Below are 14057 nucleotides of genomic sequence, written 5' to 3'. Positions count from 1 at the left end.
AAGTTTTCTGTTTCCCTACCCATCTTTTATTGTCAGCTAATCAAGTGGAATATTATTATTCAAGGATAGAACTAAACCAGGGTTTGTAGCTAAAACCCTGCCATACAGAGCAGGGTAGTTTTGGGAAGGACTAAAGGGCTCTGCATTCCAAACACCCCCCACAATGTAAAGGCTGGCCCTCCACCCATCAACTTCCCTCCATCATTATCCTGCACAATTGACACCACAGTGTGATGTGACCTAATTGGAGAGGAGGAGACACTCTGCAGAAATGTGCTTACTAAGCCAATAGTTTCAGATGAGGCAGGCAAAGTCAGGCTACATGAGAAACCAGCCCCATCATCCCAAACAACTCAGGCTCACTAACTAATCTGATCTGGGCTGAAAGGTGGAGTAAAAATAACCCTGCCTTGGAATGTGACCAGAACAAACTAGTTGAGTCATTCCAAGAGAAATTTGATTAGGTGCATCTCAATGTCATCTAACATCCTGTCTCTAGTTGTGACAGTCCCCAGTAGACTAGACTAGAAGAACTGGTGGTGGGGAAGTACAGCCAAAATGAAAATTTGAGAACACCTGAAAGCTGGTGAATTTCAAAATATGCACATTTCCAATGTCTAATCATCAATGACAAATTTTGATTCAGAAATTCAAATCTTCGATTTTGAAGTCAGATCTTCACATATTTTTCTTTGAACCTCCCCAGATTTCACTTCTTCTCAAAATTTCATTTACTTCCCCCTCATCATCACCACCACTTCCTCCAGTGGTCCACCAAGGATTGCTTCTGCATCAATCACACATTGACCTGATTCGCACATAATGGCAACCCTGAGTATGGGTTGAGTACAGGTTGTTCAATCCTGGATTGTCATTATGTGCAAACCTGTAACTATGGGAGAGAAACCATGGTTTGTTTTTGGGTTGCAAACTCCAGATTGTTTTAACTATGGGTTGTTGTTATGTGCGAACTCAGAACTGTGGGTTGTTTTGCCAGGCTACAGAGGCAGTGGGCAAGAGTGGTAATCACCTTGCCCCCCCTATATGTTATTACTACAGAGCTGCAAAGATATTTGGGATATAGGGAGGGAGTGGGCAAATGATGAAGGAATCAAACAACTTGGGAATTGAAAAAATAACCTGCACTTTGCTTGCTCCGGCAGACAGATCATGGGTAAACTCTGAGTAAGGCAACAACCCATGCTCTGAGTTGTTGTTACATGCAAAGAAGGTCATTGACTGCTACTGAGAAATCATTGGATGCCAAACAGTGAATATTTGGTGAATATTCAGACAAAGTGCTAAGAGAAGAACGTTGGGGAGAGAAACCCTTAAAATATTTGCTACAACCCTACCCCCAGGCACACACAGAGCCCTTATACAGTACAATAACATTCTCAAAATCGTCCTCCCTACTCATAGTTAACTAGAATAAGAGATACTAAAAAACTGTCAAGGTTACAGATTAAGGATAAGAACCACAGAGGCCACAAATCCCTACCACAACTATCCATTGCAGGCAGATGAGTGGGAGCTTGATAATCCCACCCTCACTTGCCCTGCTGGCCGTTGGCATTAATTACTCCTCCTTGCCTGTGCTTGCCTCTCCAAGGCACTGAGAGTTGCAGGATGGGACAGGAGACACTCTTTATCTGTAGCCATGTTGCTATAGCAGCTGAAGCTGTCGAACACAAGCCCTTTTGTTAGCATTCATGGACCAGCTCCAAGTTACCCCTCCCCTTGCTCTGTCAGAGGCTTTGCGAGTCTCTGAATTACACATTCTGCACATAGGAAGGAAGAGCAAAGCTCCGGGATGGGTGGATTGTGTGTGGCTGGGGTTACAGCCTTCACTATGGTGACCACCAATGGTGAGGCGGTTGCATGCAGCCAGGCACCAATGAAGCTGTTTGCATGCATTTATCAGGAAAGGCTGCTCCCTTCCAAGGTCATTGCTGCCAGAGCTCAGAGCCATGCTCTCTGACTCACAAGACAGCTTCAGCAAGTGCCTGTTGCTGGGATAAGAGCTGGACCACTGAAGTGAAGGGCTGGGTGTCTACGGGGAAACTGAGGAGCAGGTTGATCCCACAGCTACACAGACAGGACAGCCATGCACTCCAGCGGTGATATAAAGTCACAAGCACAGAAAATCAGCGTAAGGTTCACAAAGGCTCAGTTCTCTGTCCCTCCACATCCCACTTCCTGCTGCCCACCACCAAAATGTAAGGTCTATTTTTCTTTTGGCATTTGTCCTGGAAATGTACTTTCATATGGGGTAACACAAGACTGGCCATGCTGGGTCAGACCAAGAGGCTATCTTGTCCAGTGTTCTGTCAGTGGCATTAGCCAGATCTAGATGTGTGAGCAAGTTTATATCAGCAAAAGGCACTAACAAACAGCAACTGCAATGAGTAAACTGGACCTCACCACAGTTATCCATGCTTTGGTAATAAAGTCCAAGCTGGGTTATTGCAAAGCATTGAATGTGGGGCTGCCTTTGGGAAGAATGTTTTTGGAAATTTCAGCTGGTAGAAAATATAGTAGCAAGGCTGACAACTGGGATCCATAGATTAAATCATATAGCTCCAGTATTCAAAGAATGTCTCTGTCTATGAGTTTAGTCCAGACTGAATTCAAAGTGCTAGTTCTTACCTAAAAAGCCACCTACTCTCATACAAATTTGCCCATGTATTAAGATCTTCAGAAATGAGATGGGTAGTTTTCAGTCACAGGGGCCTTTCTGTGGTAACACCCAAACTTGGGAATACTCTTGCTTGGTATGTCCATGAGACACTTACTTTGTGTTTTCTTTTGGTAGCAACGTAAAACATTTTTCTTTGCCCAGGCTTTGTTGTGAATGCCTGCGTTTGGTGGAAAGATGGGATATAAACACTATAAAAGAATAGTTTCCCTTCACTCATTCTCTGGCAGTTTAAGGTTTAGGAATTAGCTTTAAGCAACTTTAGGCAGTATCCAGCGGGGATGCACCATCTCTGCTGGTTCTGTTGCACTTGCAGGTGCAAGTGTTGGTGCAAGGGGCTTTTCATTCTCCTAAAAATAGCCCCAGGAACAGGATATGTCAGTGGAGCTCCCTTCTCTGAGCTCTGCTGACCTGCCCCATTCTGAAAATGAGCGTTTCCATTCATTTCAGGGTTTTATTAGAAGCGTGAAAGTCCCGTTGCACAAGCAGTTGGTCCTGTGAGCGCACAGGCACAAAAGGATACTACCCCTAGTCTCACTACACTCACTACAAGTATTTTCCAGAGTTTAGTGAGAGTTTTCATTTGTCTGAAAAGTGTGTTAATTTTATTGTGATCGTTTTTGGTTCTAGCCTGGAATTTGCATCTAGCACATACTGTTAGGTGACAGCTAAACTCCTTTCTATTTCTCCCAGTCTTCCCTTGCATCTCGTCTTACAGCCTGATGCACTATAGCACTGTTGCACTTTTAAGGGATAGAAGATGAAGCATAGCGGGTCCTAGCATTAGCTCAACAGGAAAGTTTATCTTGTTGTGCAGTTGTGGCTCCAATAACAGCTGCTTTTCATTATTAGTGCCCAAACCCACCCACCTTCTAAGGATCCTGCATCCCACACTTATGCTCAATTTAAGATGATGTACAGCCTCAGGGACGAAATACTATCCAAGTTTAATAAAATGCCTAAGAACTTTTACTGGGCCAAAAGGCCAATACAGTAATGAGCTTTGCCTGCTGGATCCTCCAGAGTGACTGAAAACTAGAATGCAAACGGTAGGTCTCTGTGTCAAGCTGGAAGATGAAGTAGTAGGATCTGCTGCAAAGAGTAAATGTCACACACTGCTACAGGCATAGGAATCTGGACTATAATTAGGAGCATCTCTACACCAGCCTAAATTCCCACATTTAAAACAGGGCTTTCTGCTTCCGTTTTAAATGCAGGATCACAATGGACTCCCTTTAAAGGCGCTTCCTTCTCCACCTTATCCGAGTCTTCCATATGTTTCATTATATGGCCACTAGATGGCACTGTGGTCTAGCTCCTCTTATGGGAAGTTTTCCTCTTTTCAAGAGGGAACTCAAGCACTGTAGTTTGATAGCTCATAATCTCCAATCTTTTAAAAAATGGAATAAATGTCATTTAGTGTAGGAGATGCCCTGGAAGTTGATGACATCATCTAAACGACCCGCAAACTTCCATGAGTAACCAGTCTCAACAGCAAGATAAAAACTCCATGTGAAGAAGCCCAAGGACTGCCCAAAATTTGTTGTGTAATATTTAGGTACTTCTGTGCTGGTGCTGGCATCTGTCTGTGGACTGGCCAACTACAGTGCTTGCTGAGGTCTACCCAACATCCCTGGTTTCCCACCGTCAGTCCAAAGATCCATCCAAAAAGTTCCTGTTCCCTATTGGTTGGTCCTTTGACACCATCTGGGAATTAAAAAAATTAAGGCATAGTTAACCTTAATTTAACTATGCCTTAATTTTTAAGGCATAGTTAAATTAACTATGCCTTAAAAGTTTGACTTACGTGGATTTATGTTTACATAAATCCACGTAAGTCAAACATAGCCTTAACTTATTTCAATGTGTCTCCTGCTTTATTTGAAGGGAAACGTTTCCACACTTTGGTGTTATGGTTAATGATAGGGGTGTTAAACCTCTTTTAGTGCGAGGGCCAAATTCAATTTTGGACAAGCTTTTGGGGGCCACACCCCAATGGTGGTGGTGGGGCCCGAAGGCAAAAGAGGGTGTGACCAAAGGCAAGAGGGCAGGACCAAAAGACTACCATATGCTAGCTTAATGCTCTTCCTGCTAGTCTCTAAGCCTTAGGAGAGGCATTTCAACCTTTCAGAATGGGGGAAAATGCGCAAAAGCGGGGAAACCAGCAAACAACCTGTTGTCAGGGTGGACACTAAGCCCATAGAATCCCAGAGTAGTTCTGATTCTGAGGAACAGCAGCCGCTCCTGGGAGAGGAGCGCGCTCATCCTTCTCAGGGCCAACAGCTGGCAGGGATTCCTCCCACCGGCATTCCTAGCATAGATAGTAGTCCCGGGAGTGAGACAGCGCGGGAAGCAGACTTGCTGGATGCGCGACGCCGACGCAGGGAGCGGCGCCAAATGGAGGGTGCGGAAAGGAGGCGTAGTGCCCGGTTGGCGCGCAAACAACAGTTGCGCCCAGAGGATCCAAGGGAAAAGGGGAGGGACTCTCCCTAACCGATAAGTTAGGGAGAGTCCCTCCCTAACACAGGGTCTGCCAGGGATTCTCCTTCAAACGGGGACCAACTGTTCCAACTTAGGGCATAGGTACTCTGCTGCTCATATCTAGTTGCTAATAGTAGAGTTGTTAAGTTGTAAAAGAGTAATAAAGCTTTGAAAAGAATCCCTTTGTCTGTGTCTGGACTTGGCTACTGGATTAGACTGAGAGAGGCCTCCAAGGAGCCCTTGACACCTGTGGTCAGAGGAAAGGTGGGGCCAGGGGAAGGGCGCATGGCCATCTTGGGAACCCCAGGTGGGCTGGATTTATTGGCGTGAGGTTCTACACCCCTGGTTTATGGTCTGCTCAGGGAGGTGATGTTCACCTTGTTCTGAAGGGGGTTACAGTCTGAGGGCACTCCTTGATCTGACTGTGGCACTAGAGGCTTAACTGGCCTCAGTAGCATGGAGGCCATTTCAGCAGCTTAGACTAGTGGGCCAGCTGTGACTAGTGGGCCTCCTGGATAGAGAAAGGCTCACTAAAGTTATCCATGATTTAGTAATCTCCAGGGTAGACTTCTGTAATGCAATATGGGGCTGCTATGATGTTTATTAATGTGGCTTGATTGGCTGTTGAATACAGGTGCTGATTGTTAATCCATGTTCCCTCACTGAGGTTTGGACTGTTTTTGATTGGTTCTGGCTCAGCTTACAAGTAGTATTGTAGTATACTCTTATTTGTGACTGAAGCTGGTGTTCTATACCGAAACTTTTCACATTTTAAAATTTGTATGTGTGTGTATGTATATATGTATGTATATGTGTGTGTGTGTGTGTGTATATAATTTTAAAATGTTTAAATCTATAAATGTATAAACTGGATGCGCTGCTGGTGGTCATTTGTTTTGTTTTAGAGTGCTGTATCATGCGTATCACATCACCTGCATATCATTTCTTTCGCAGCAGCTGTGTGCTGGTCAATGTTTTCATCTAGCAATCCCCCACAACTCCAAGATCCCTTTCTTGGTCAGTCACTCCTTGCTCAGACCCCATCAGCATATACGTGACACTAGGATTTTTTGCCCCAGCGTGCATAACTTTACACTTGCGCACATTAAACTGGATTTGCGATTTTAATGCCCATTCCTCCAGTTTGGAGAGATCCTTTTGGAGCTCTTCATTATCTTTTTGTTTTAACCATCCTAAACATTTTGATGCCACCAGGAAGCTTGGTCACCTCACCACTCATGTCTAAATCCAGGTCATATATGAACAAGTTAAAAACCACTGATCCCAATACAGATCCTTGCAGATTTCCAGTGTTCACATCCCTCCATTGTGAGAACTGTCATTTTATTCCTACTCTCTACTTTCTAGTCTTTAACCATGTACCTATCCACAAGAGGACCTCTCCTCTCATTCCATGACTGGTAAATTTTCTCAGGAGTCTTTGGTGAGGAACTTTGTGAAAAGTCTTTTGGAAGTCTAAGTAAACAATGTTTACTGGATCAGCCCTATCCACATGCTTGTTAACATTCTCTAAATAATTATTTTTGCAGAAACCATGTTGACTGTTCTTCAGGGAGACTTGTCCTTCTACATATGTGATAATTTTATCTCTAGTAACACTTTTCACCAATTTACCTGGAACAGTAATTAAGCTAACCAGCCTCTAATTTCTTGGAAACATATTTTTTTAAGTTGGTGTTCCATTGACCACTTTTCTGTCTTCTGGTACAAAGACCAATCTTAGGGTCCTGTTCCAGCTTATGGAACTCTCTTTTCAGTGAGGTTCAACTAATGCCTACACTAATGTACTTTGCCCCTTCATGGATCACTGCCTTGTTGTGGTGAAGGGGCTTGCGTAACTCAGTGAAGCCATAAGCTATGCCGTGCAGGGCCACCCAAGACGGACAGGTCATGGCAGAGAGTTCTGACAAAATGTGGTCCACTGGAGAAGGAAATGGCAACCCACTCCAGTATTCTTGCCAAGAAAACCCCATGCAACGTATCACAAGGCTGAAAGATATGACGCCGGAAGATGAGACCCTCAGGTCGGAAGGTGTCCAATATACTACTGGGGAAGAGCAGAGGGTATTTCCAAGTAGCGCCAGAAAGAGTGAAGCGGCTGGGCTAAAGCCGAAAGGACACTCAGCTGTGGATGTGTCTGGTGGTGAAAAGAAAATCCAATGCTGTAAAGAACAATATTGTTTAGGAACCTGGAATGTCAGATCAATGAATCAAGGTAAGTTGGAGGCGGTCAAACATGAGATGGCAAGATTGAACATCGACATCTTGGGAATCAGCGAACTAAAATGGAAAGGCATGGGCGAATTTAATTCAGGTGACCATCATATCTACTATTGTGGGCAAGGATCCCTTAGAAGAAATGGAGTAGCACTCATAGTCAACGAAAGGGTGGGAAAAGCAGTACTGGGGTACAATCTTAAAAACGATCGAATGATCTCAGTATGAATCCAAGGCAAACCATTCAACATCACAGTAATTCAAGTCTATGCCCCAACCACTGATGCCGAAGAAGCTGAGGTTGATCGGTTCTATGAAGACCTACAACACCTTCTAGAACTAACACCAAAAAAAGATGTCCTCTTCATCATAGGGGATTGGAATGCTAAAGTAGGAAGTCAAGAAATCACTGGGATAACAGGCAAGCATGGCCTTGGTGTACAAAATGAAGCAGGACAAAAGCTAATAGAGTTTTGCCAGGAGAACACGCTGATCATAGCAAACACTCTTTTCCAACAGCACAAGCGACGACTCTACACATGGACATCACCAGATGGTCAATATCGAAATCAGATTGATTATGTCCTTTGCAGCCAAAGATGGAGAAGCTCTATACAGTCAGTCAAAACAAGACCTGGAGCTGACTGTGGCTCAGATCATGAGCTTCTTGTTGCAAAATTTCGGCTTAAATTGAAGAACGTAGGGACAACCACTAAACCATTCAGGTATGACCTAAATCATATCCCTTATGAATATACAGTGGAGGTGAGAAATAGATTTCAGGGATTAGACCTGATAGACAGAGTGCCTGAGGAACTATGGACGGAGGTCCGTAACATTGTTCAGGAGGCAGCAACTCAATCCATCCCAAAGAAAAAGAAATGCAAGAAAGCCAAGTGGCTGTCTGATGAGGATTTACAAGTAGCTGAGGAAAGAAGGGAAGCGAAAAGCAAGGGAGAAAGGGGAAGATATAGCCAACTGAATGCAGAGTTCCAGAGAACAGCAAGGAGAGACAAGAAGGCCTTCTTAAATGAACAATGCAAAGAAATCGAGGAAAACAACAGAATGGGAAAGACTAGAGATCTCTTCAAGAAAATCGGAGATCTCAAGGGAACGTTTTGTGCAAAGACGGGCATGATAAAGGACAAAGAAGGCAGGGACCTAACAGAAGCAGATGAAATTAAGAAGAGGTGGCAAGAATACACAGAAGAACTATACAGGAAAGATCTTAATGTCCCTGATAGCCATGATAGTGCGCTCACTGAACTTGAGCCGGACATCCTCGAGAGTGAAGTCAAGTGGGCCTTAGGAAGCATTAGTAACAACAAAGCTAGCGGAGATGACAGTATTCCAGCTGAGCTATTTAAAATCCTAAAAGATGATGCTGTTAAAGTGCTGCATTCAATATGCCAACAAATTTGGAACACTCAACAATGGCCGCAAGACTGGAAAAGGTCAGTTTACATTCCAATTCCAAAGAAGGGCAACGCCGAAGAGTGTTCAAACTACCACACAATTGCGCTCATTTCACATGCCAGCAAGGTGATGCTCAAAATCCTTCAAGCTAGGCTTCAGCAGTATGCGAACCGAGAACTACCGGAAGTACAAGCTGGGTTTCGAAGAGGCAGAGGAACTAGAGATCAAATTGCCAACATTCGCTGCATCATGGAGAATGCAAGAGAATTCCAGAAAAACGTCTATTTCTGCTTCATTGACTACGCTAAAGCCTTTGATTGTGTGGATCACAACAAACTGTGGCAAATTCTTAAAGAGATGGGAGTACCAGACCACCTTACCTGTCTCCTGAGAAACCTGTACGAGGGTCAAGAAGCAACAGTAAGAACCAGACATGGAACAACTGAGTGGTTCAAAATTGGGAAAGGAGTACGACAAGGCTGCATATTGTCACCCTGCTTATTTAACTTATATGCAGAGTACATCATGAGAAATGCCGGGTTGGATGAATCAGAGGTCGGAATTAAGATTGCTGGGAGAATTATCAACAACCTCCGATATGCAGACGATACCACCCTAATGGCAGAAAGCGAAGAGGATCTAAAGAGCCTCTTGTTGAGGGTGAAAGTGGAGAGTGCAAAAGCTGGTTTGAAACTCAACATTAAAAAAACGAAGATCATGGCATCTGGCCCTATCACTTCCTGGCATATAGAAGGGGAAGAAATGGAAGCAGTGACAGATTTTACTTTCTTGGGCTCCAAGATCACCGCAGACGGTGACTGTAGCCATGAAATTAAAAGACGCTTGCTCCTTGGGAGGAAAGCTATGGCAAACCTAGACAGCATAGTAAGAAGCAGAGACATCACCTTGCCGACAAAGGTCCGTCTAATCAAAGCTGTGGTTTTCCCAGTAGTAATGTATGGCTGTGAGAGCTGGACTATAAGGAAGGCTGAGCGCCGAAGAATTGATGCTTTCGAACTGTGGTGCTGGAGAAGACTCTTACGAGTCCCCTGGACTGCAAGGAGGTCAAATCAGTCAATCCTAAAGGAAATCAACCCTGAGTGCTCATTGGAAGGACAGATACTGAAGCTGAAGCTCAAATATTTTGGCCACCTAATGCGAAGAGAAAACTCTCTGGAAAAGACCCTGATGCTGGGAAAGACTGAAGGCAAAAGGAGAAGGGGACAGCAGAGGATGAGATGGCTAGATAGCATCACCGATGCAATGAATATGAACTTGAGCACACTCCGGGGGAGAGCGGAGGACAGGAAGGCCTGGCGTGCTATGGTCCAGGGGGTCACGAAGAGTCGGACACGACTGAACGACTGAACAACAACAACAACAAATGTACTTTACGTATCAGGCACAGTCCTTTCTATTTTAACCTGTGATGTATTTTTTATTATTTCTATGGTGACAGTTTTTAGTGCTTTCCCTTATAGTTGTCAACCGTTTTTTTAAAATTGTGTTTTACGACTTACTTGTTTTATGACCTATTTGGAACCATCCTGGAAATTTTTAGTTGAAAAACAGTTGAAAATGTTTTAAATACATAGAATCATAGAATAGTAGGGTTGGAGGGGTCTTACAAGGCCATCTAGCCCAACCCCCTGCTCAATGCAGGAATCCAAGTCAGAGCATCCCTGACAGATGGCTGTCCAGCCTCGTCTTGAAGGCCTCCAGTGTGGGAGAGCCCACCACCTCCCTAGGTAATTGGTTCCATTGTCATATTGCTCTAACAGTCAGGAAGTTTCTCCTGATGTTCAGCCAGAATCTGGCTTCCTGTAACTTGAGCCCATTATTCCATGTCCTGCACTCTGGGATGATCGAAAAGAGATCCTGGCCTTCCTCTCTGTGACAGCCTTTCAAGTACTTGAAGAGCGCTATCCTATCTCCCCTCAGTCTTCTCTTCTCAAGGCTAAACATGCCCAGTTCTTTCAGTCTCTCCTCATAGGGCTTTGTTTCCAGTCCCCTGATCATTTTTGTTGCCCTCCTCTGAACCCTCTCCAGTTTGTCTGCATCCTTCTTAAAGTGTGGTGCCCAGAACTGGACACAATACTCCAGATGAGGCCTAACCAGTGCTGAGTAGAGGGTAACTAGTACTTCCCAGGATTTGGAAGCTATGCTTCTATGAATGCAGCCCAAAAGAGCATTGGCCTTTTTTGCAGCCACATCACGTTGTTGGCTCATATTCAGCTTGTGATCTATAACAACTCCAAGATCCTTCTCTCTTGTAGTGTTGTTGAGCCACGTATCCCCCATCTTGCAACTGTGCATTTGGTTTCTTTTTCCTAGGTGCAGAACTTGGCATTTATCCCTATTAAGTGTCATTCTGTTGTTTTCTGCCCAGCGCTCCAGTCTATCCAGATCACTTTGAATTTTGTTTCTATCTTCCAAAGTATTCGCTATCCCGCCCAATTTTGTGTCACCTGCAGATTTGATCAGCATTCTCTGCACCTCCTCCTCCAAGTCATTAATAAAAATGTTGAAGAGCACTGGGCCCAGGACTGAGCCCTGAGAATATATGAATAAAAGTTTGTTTTCTAGCTTTTAAAATCTCACTTCTGGATCCCATCATACTACTACAAACAGAGCCCTTGACTGAAGCCTCTTTCCCTTAAAACAGCTTTCCCCAATCTGGTGTTCTCCAAATGTGTTGTACTACGACTACTATCAGGCTAGCTAGAATGGCCAGTGGCCATGCACCAGGTTGGAGAAGGCTGACCTAACATGAGGATTATACTGAACCATCTTATGCCTAACCCCAAGATATTCTTCTTTTTCTTTTTTGTCAGTACTTTGTATCACCCATATTTCAAAGCAACAAAAGGAACTGCATTAAAAGAACAGTAGGAGAGAATTTAAATTTAATGACAAATGTTCTTCATTGTTTGTTAACTAAGTCCATATATAATTGTTTGAAATTCATACTTTCCATGGGCTCCTTCACACTGGGCTTTTATCCTGCGATTCAGATTGCTCCTTCATGGAGGTTTGCAGGCTCTTTACATGACGTAGTGACTCTGCCGTGACCCTCCTGCACTAAATGCCCTTTGTTCCATTTTTAAATAGATCGCAGATAATGAGCTATCAAATTACCCCGTTGTGTTCTGCTTCAGTTTCCTCTGTCAAAAGAGTTAAAGCGGAAAGAAGAGGAGCGAGATCAATGAAAGATGATGGAAGACTCGGATATGGGGAGAAGGAGGGGGGAAGGGAGCGTGTGTAAAGGGAGTCAGTGCTGATCCTGCATTTAAAACGGAAGCAGAAAGCCCCGTTTTAAATGCAGGATTTTAGGCTAGTGTAGAAATGCCCCATATGAGGGACAAAACCTAACCCAGAAAGAGCCACACGGGGGCCACATCTCAATATTTGTAGTGGCATTGGTTCCACATGGTGACAACTGCTTGAATGAAACTCAGAAGTCACATAAACCATATACAAGCTGGATGCACTTTGGAGAATTACTTGTGTTCCATGCAGCTATAAGGAAGAAAGGTGCTGCCTTTGAATATGCATAACACTTGCTATGAGCTCCAGTCCAGAGAAGACAATCCTATGCCAATCCTATGCATCAAGACGCAAAGACCTTGAAATTATTATTTTTCTTTTCATTTGCTCCTGCACATAAGGGCTTCTACAGAACAAACATTTTCAGAGATCTGAAAACATTCCTGTCCTCCTTTCACTACATATGAAATAGAATTTGGGGTGGGTTGTACTTCCATCATTAGCAAATTGGCTTTCTTCTAGTTTTCCTACCAGTTCAAGATGTAATTGTGAATATTTAAAACCTTCCCTGCTAGAACTGCAACCAGCCTTATTGTGAAAGGGGTGTGTGCATTGTGTGTGTGTGTGTGTGTGTGTGTGCGCAAAGTTCACTAGGAGCCTACTAAATAGTTCCATAATACAGTGGGGGGGGGGGAGACACACATTTTCCCCATCCTCCAACACTTTAAATGGCTGTGTAGTTTTCGTGTTTCTAAAGTGGGTGGGTGGGCAACTTGTGTCCCTCCAGATATTGGACTGCAACTCCCATAATCCCTCACCACTGACTATACTAGCTAGGGCTTATGGGAGTTGCAGACCAGTAACATCTGGAGAGCCACAGGTTGCCCACCCGTTCTGTTATTATACATGATTTTATTTTATCTTTGAAAAAGGGTGCGCACTTACCCACTTTATCACATGGGACCTTATGTAGCCCGCATCCCTATGCACCGAGGTCCCACCATTGCAAGAAACTTTTCTCATTTCTCTGAAAGATGCATGTTCCCACATTCCAGCACTAGAGTGCTCCCCGCTCTTTCTCTCTCTCTCACAGACTAGCGAACAGGTGTTACAACTCCACAGGTTCATCCCCACTGCAGAAACATTTCCACTCACTATTACATTCTGGGTGCTTCCAGATGAGGCTTTTATTGCACCATCGCCTTGCCTCATTCACCGAATTTTACAGGGAGTGGAGGGTCCAAACATCATTCTCTTCCTCTCCTGTGCTTTCCCACCACTTCTTCTGTCTTTTTTCTTACCGCAGATAATCCCTTAAGGAAAAGAAGACAATCTTCTGATTATTAGTGCTAGGAGCCCTTTGTCTGGAAGCACTCTTAGACAATTATCACACTACTGTTGCAGGATTTGAGCTGGAAGCACAGTCACACTACACAACTCCTTGCACCTAGGAAAAAACAGTCTGTACTACAAACCCTAAGCAGCTGCCTTTCTCATGACCAGGACTGGCAGTGAAATGCATCAAAAACACAATTTCACACTCGGAATTTATCTTATAAATGTGCACAAAACAGCTCAGTGTACATAATACTCATTGCAACATTTCTGACTTGCAGGATTTTGAACAAATGCAAAGAAAGGGGGCAGTAAAACATTAGGAAGGAAAAGAGCCATAGGTGGCATGGAAACAGCCAATGGGAACAGTGAGGGAGACAAGGTCTGAGAATGAATTATCTCCATTAATGACTGTAGTTGAAATACTCAAAGCTCAGGAGGCTACAGGAACCAAGTGCAGATCCAATGACAAGGAAGTAAAACAGATGAGGAAGAGACAAAAGTGTGGTGGTGCAGATGTAGTGTCTAAGCTGGAATGGGAGATGAGGAGCGTAGAGAGCGCAGGAGTCCTGATCCTTGACTTCCAGAATGCTGCCAAATCACGGTGCTTTCTGCACTATGT

At 44.1% G+C, this 14057-nt stretch overlaps 1 long non-coding RNA gene across 2 annotated transcripts in view; it reads right to left on the bottom strand.

Moving 5' to 3' along the window:
- The window catches only part of LOC146348383 (uncharacterized), a 68122-nt gene that overhangs the window by 26909 nt on the left and 27156 nt on the right, over positions 1-14057 (bottom strand). The window contains exon 3 of one of the 2 annotated variants that reach the window (XR_014790606.1): positions 13046-13413. This is a non-coding gene — a long non-coding RNA (uncharacterized LOC146348383). Of the gene's footprint in view, positions 1-11721; positions 13414-14057 lie in introns of those variants that run through there. The other variant, XR_014790605.1, reaches the window with a different exon arrangement.

Source organism: Heloderma suspectum, chromosome 4, assembly GCF_057233095.1.
Source record: "Heloderma suspectum isolate Gila_16-S chromosome 4, 16-S_ref, whole genome shotgun sequence".
NCBI classification, from domain to species: Eukaryota; Metazoa; Chordata; class Lepidosauria; order Squamata; family Helodermatidae; genus Heloderma; species Heloderma suspectum.
This window is presented reverse-complemented; position numbering and strand designations above follow the sequence as displayed.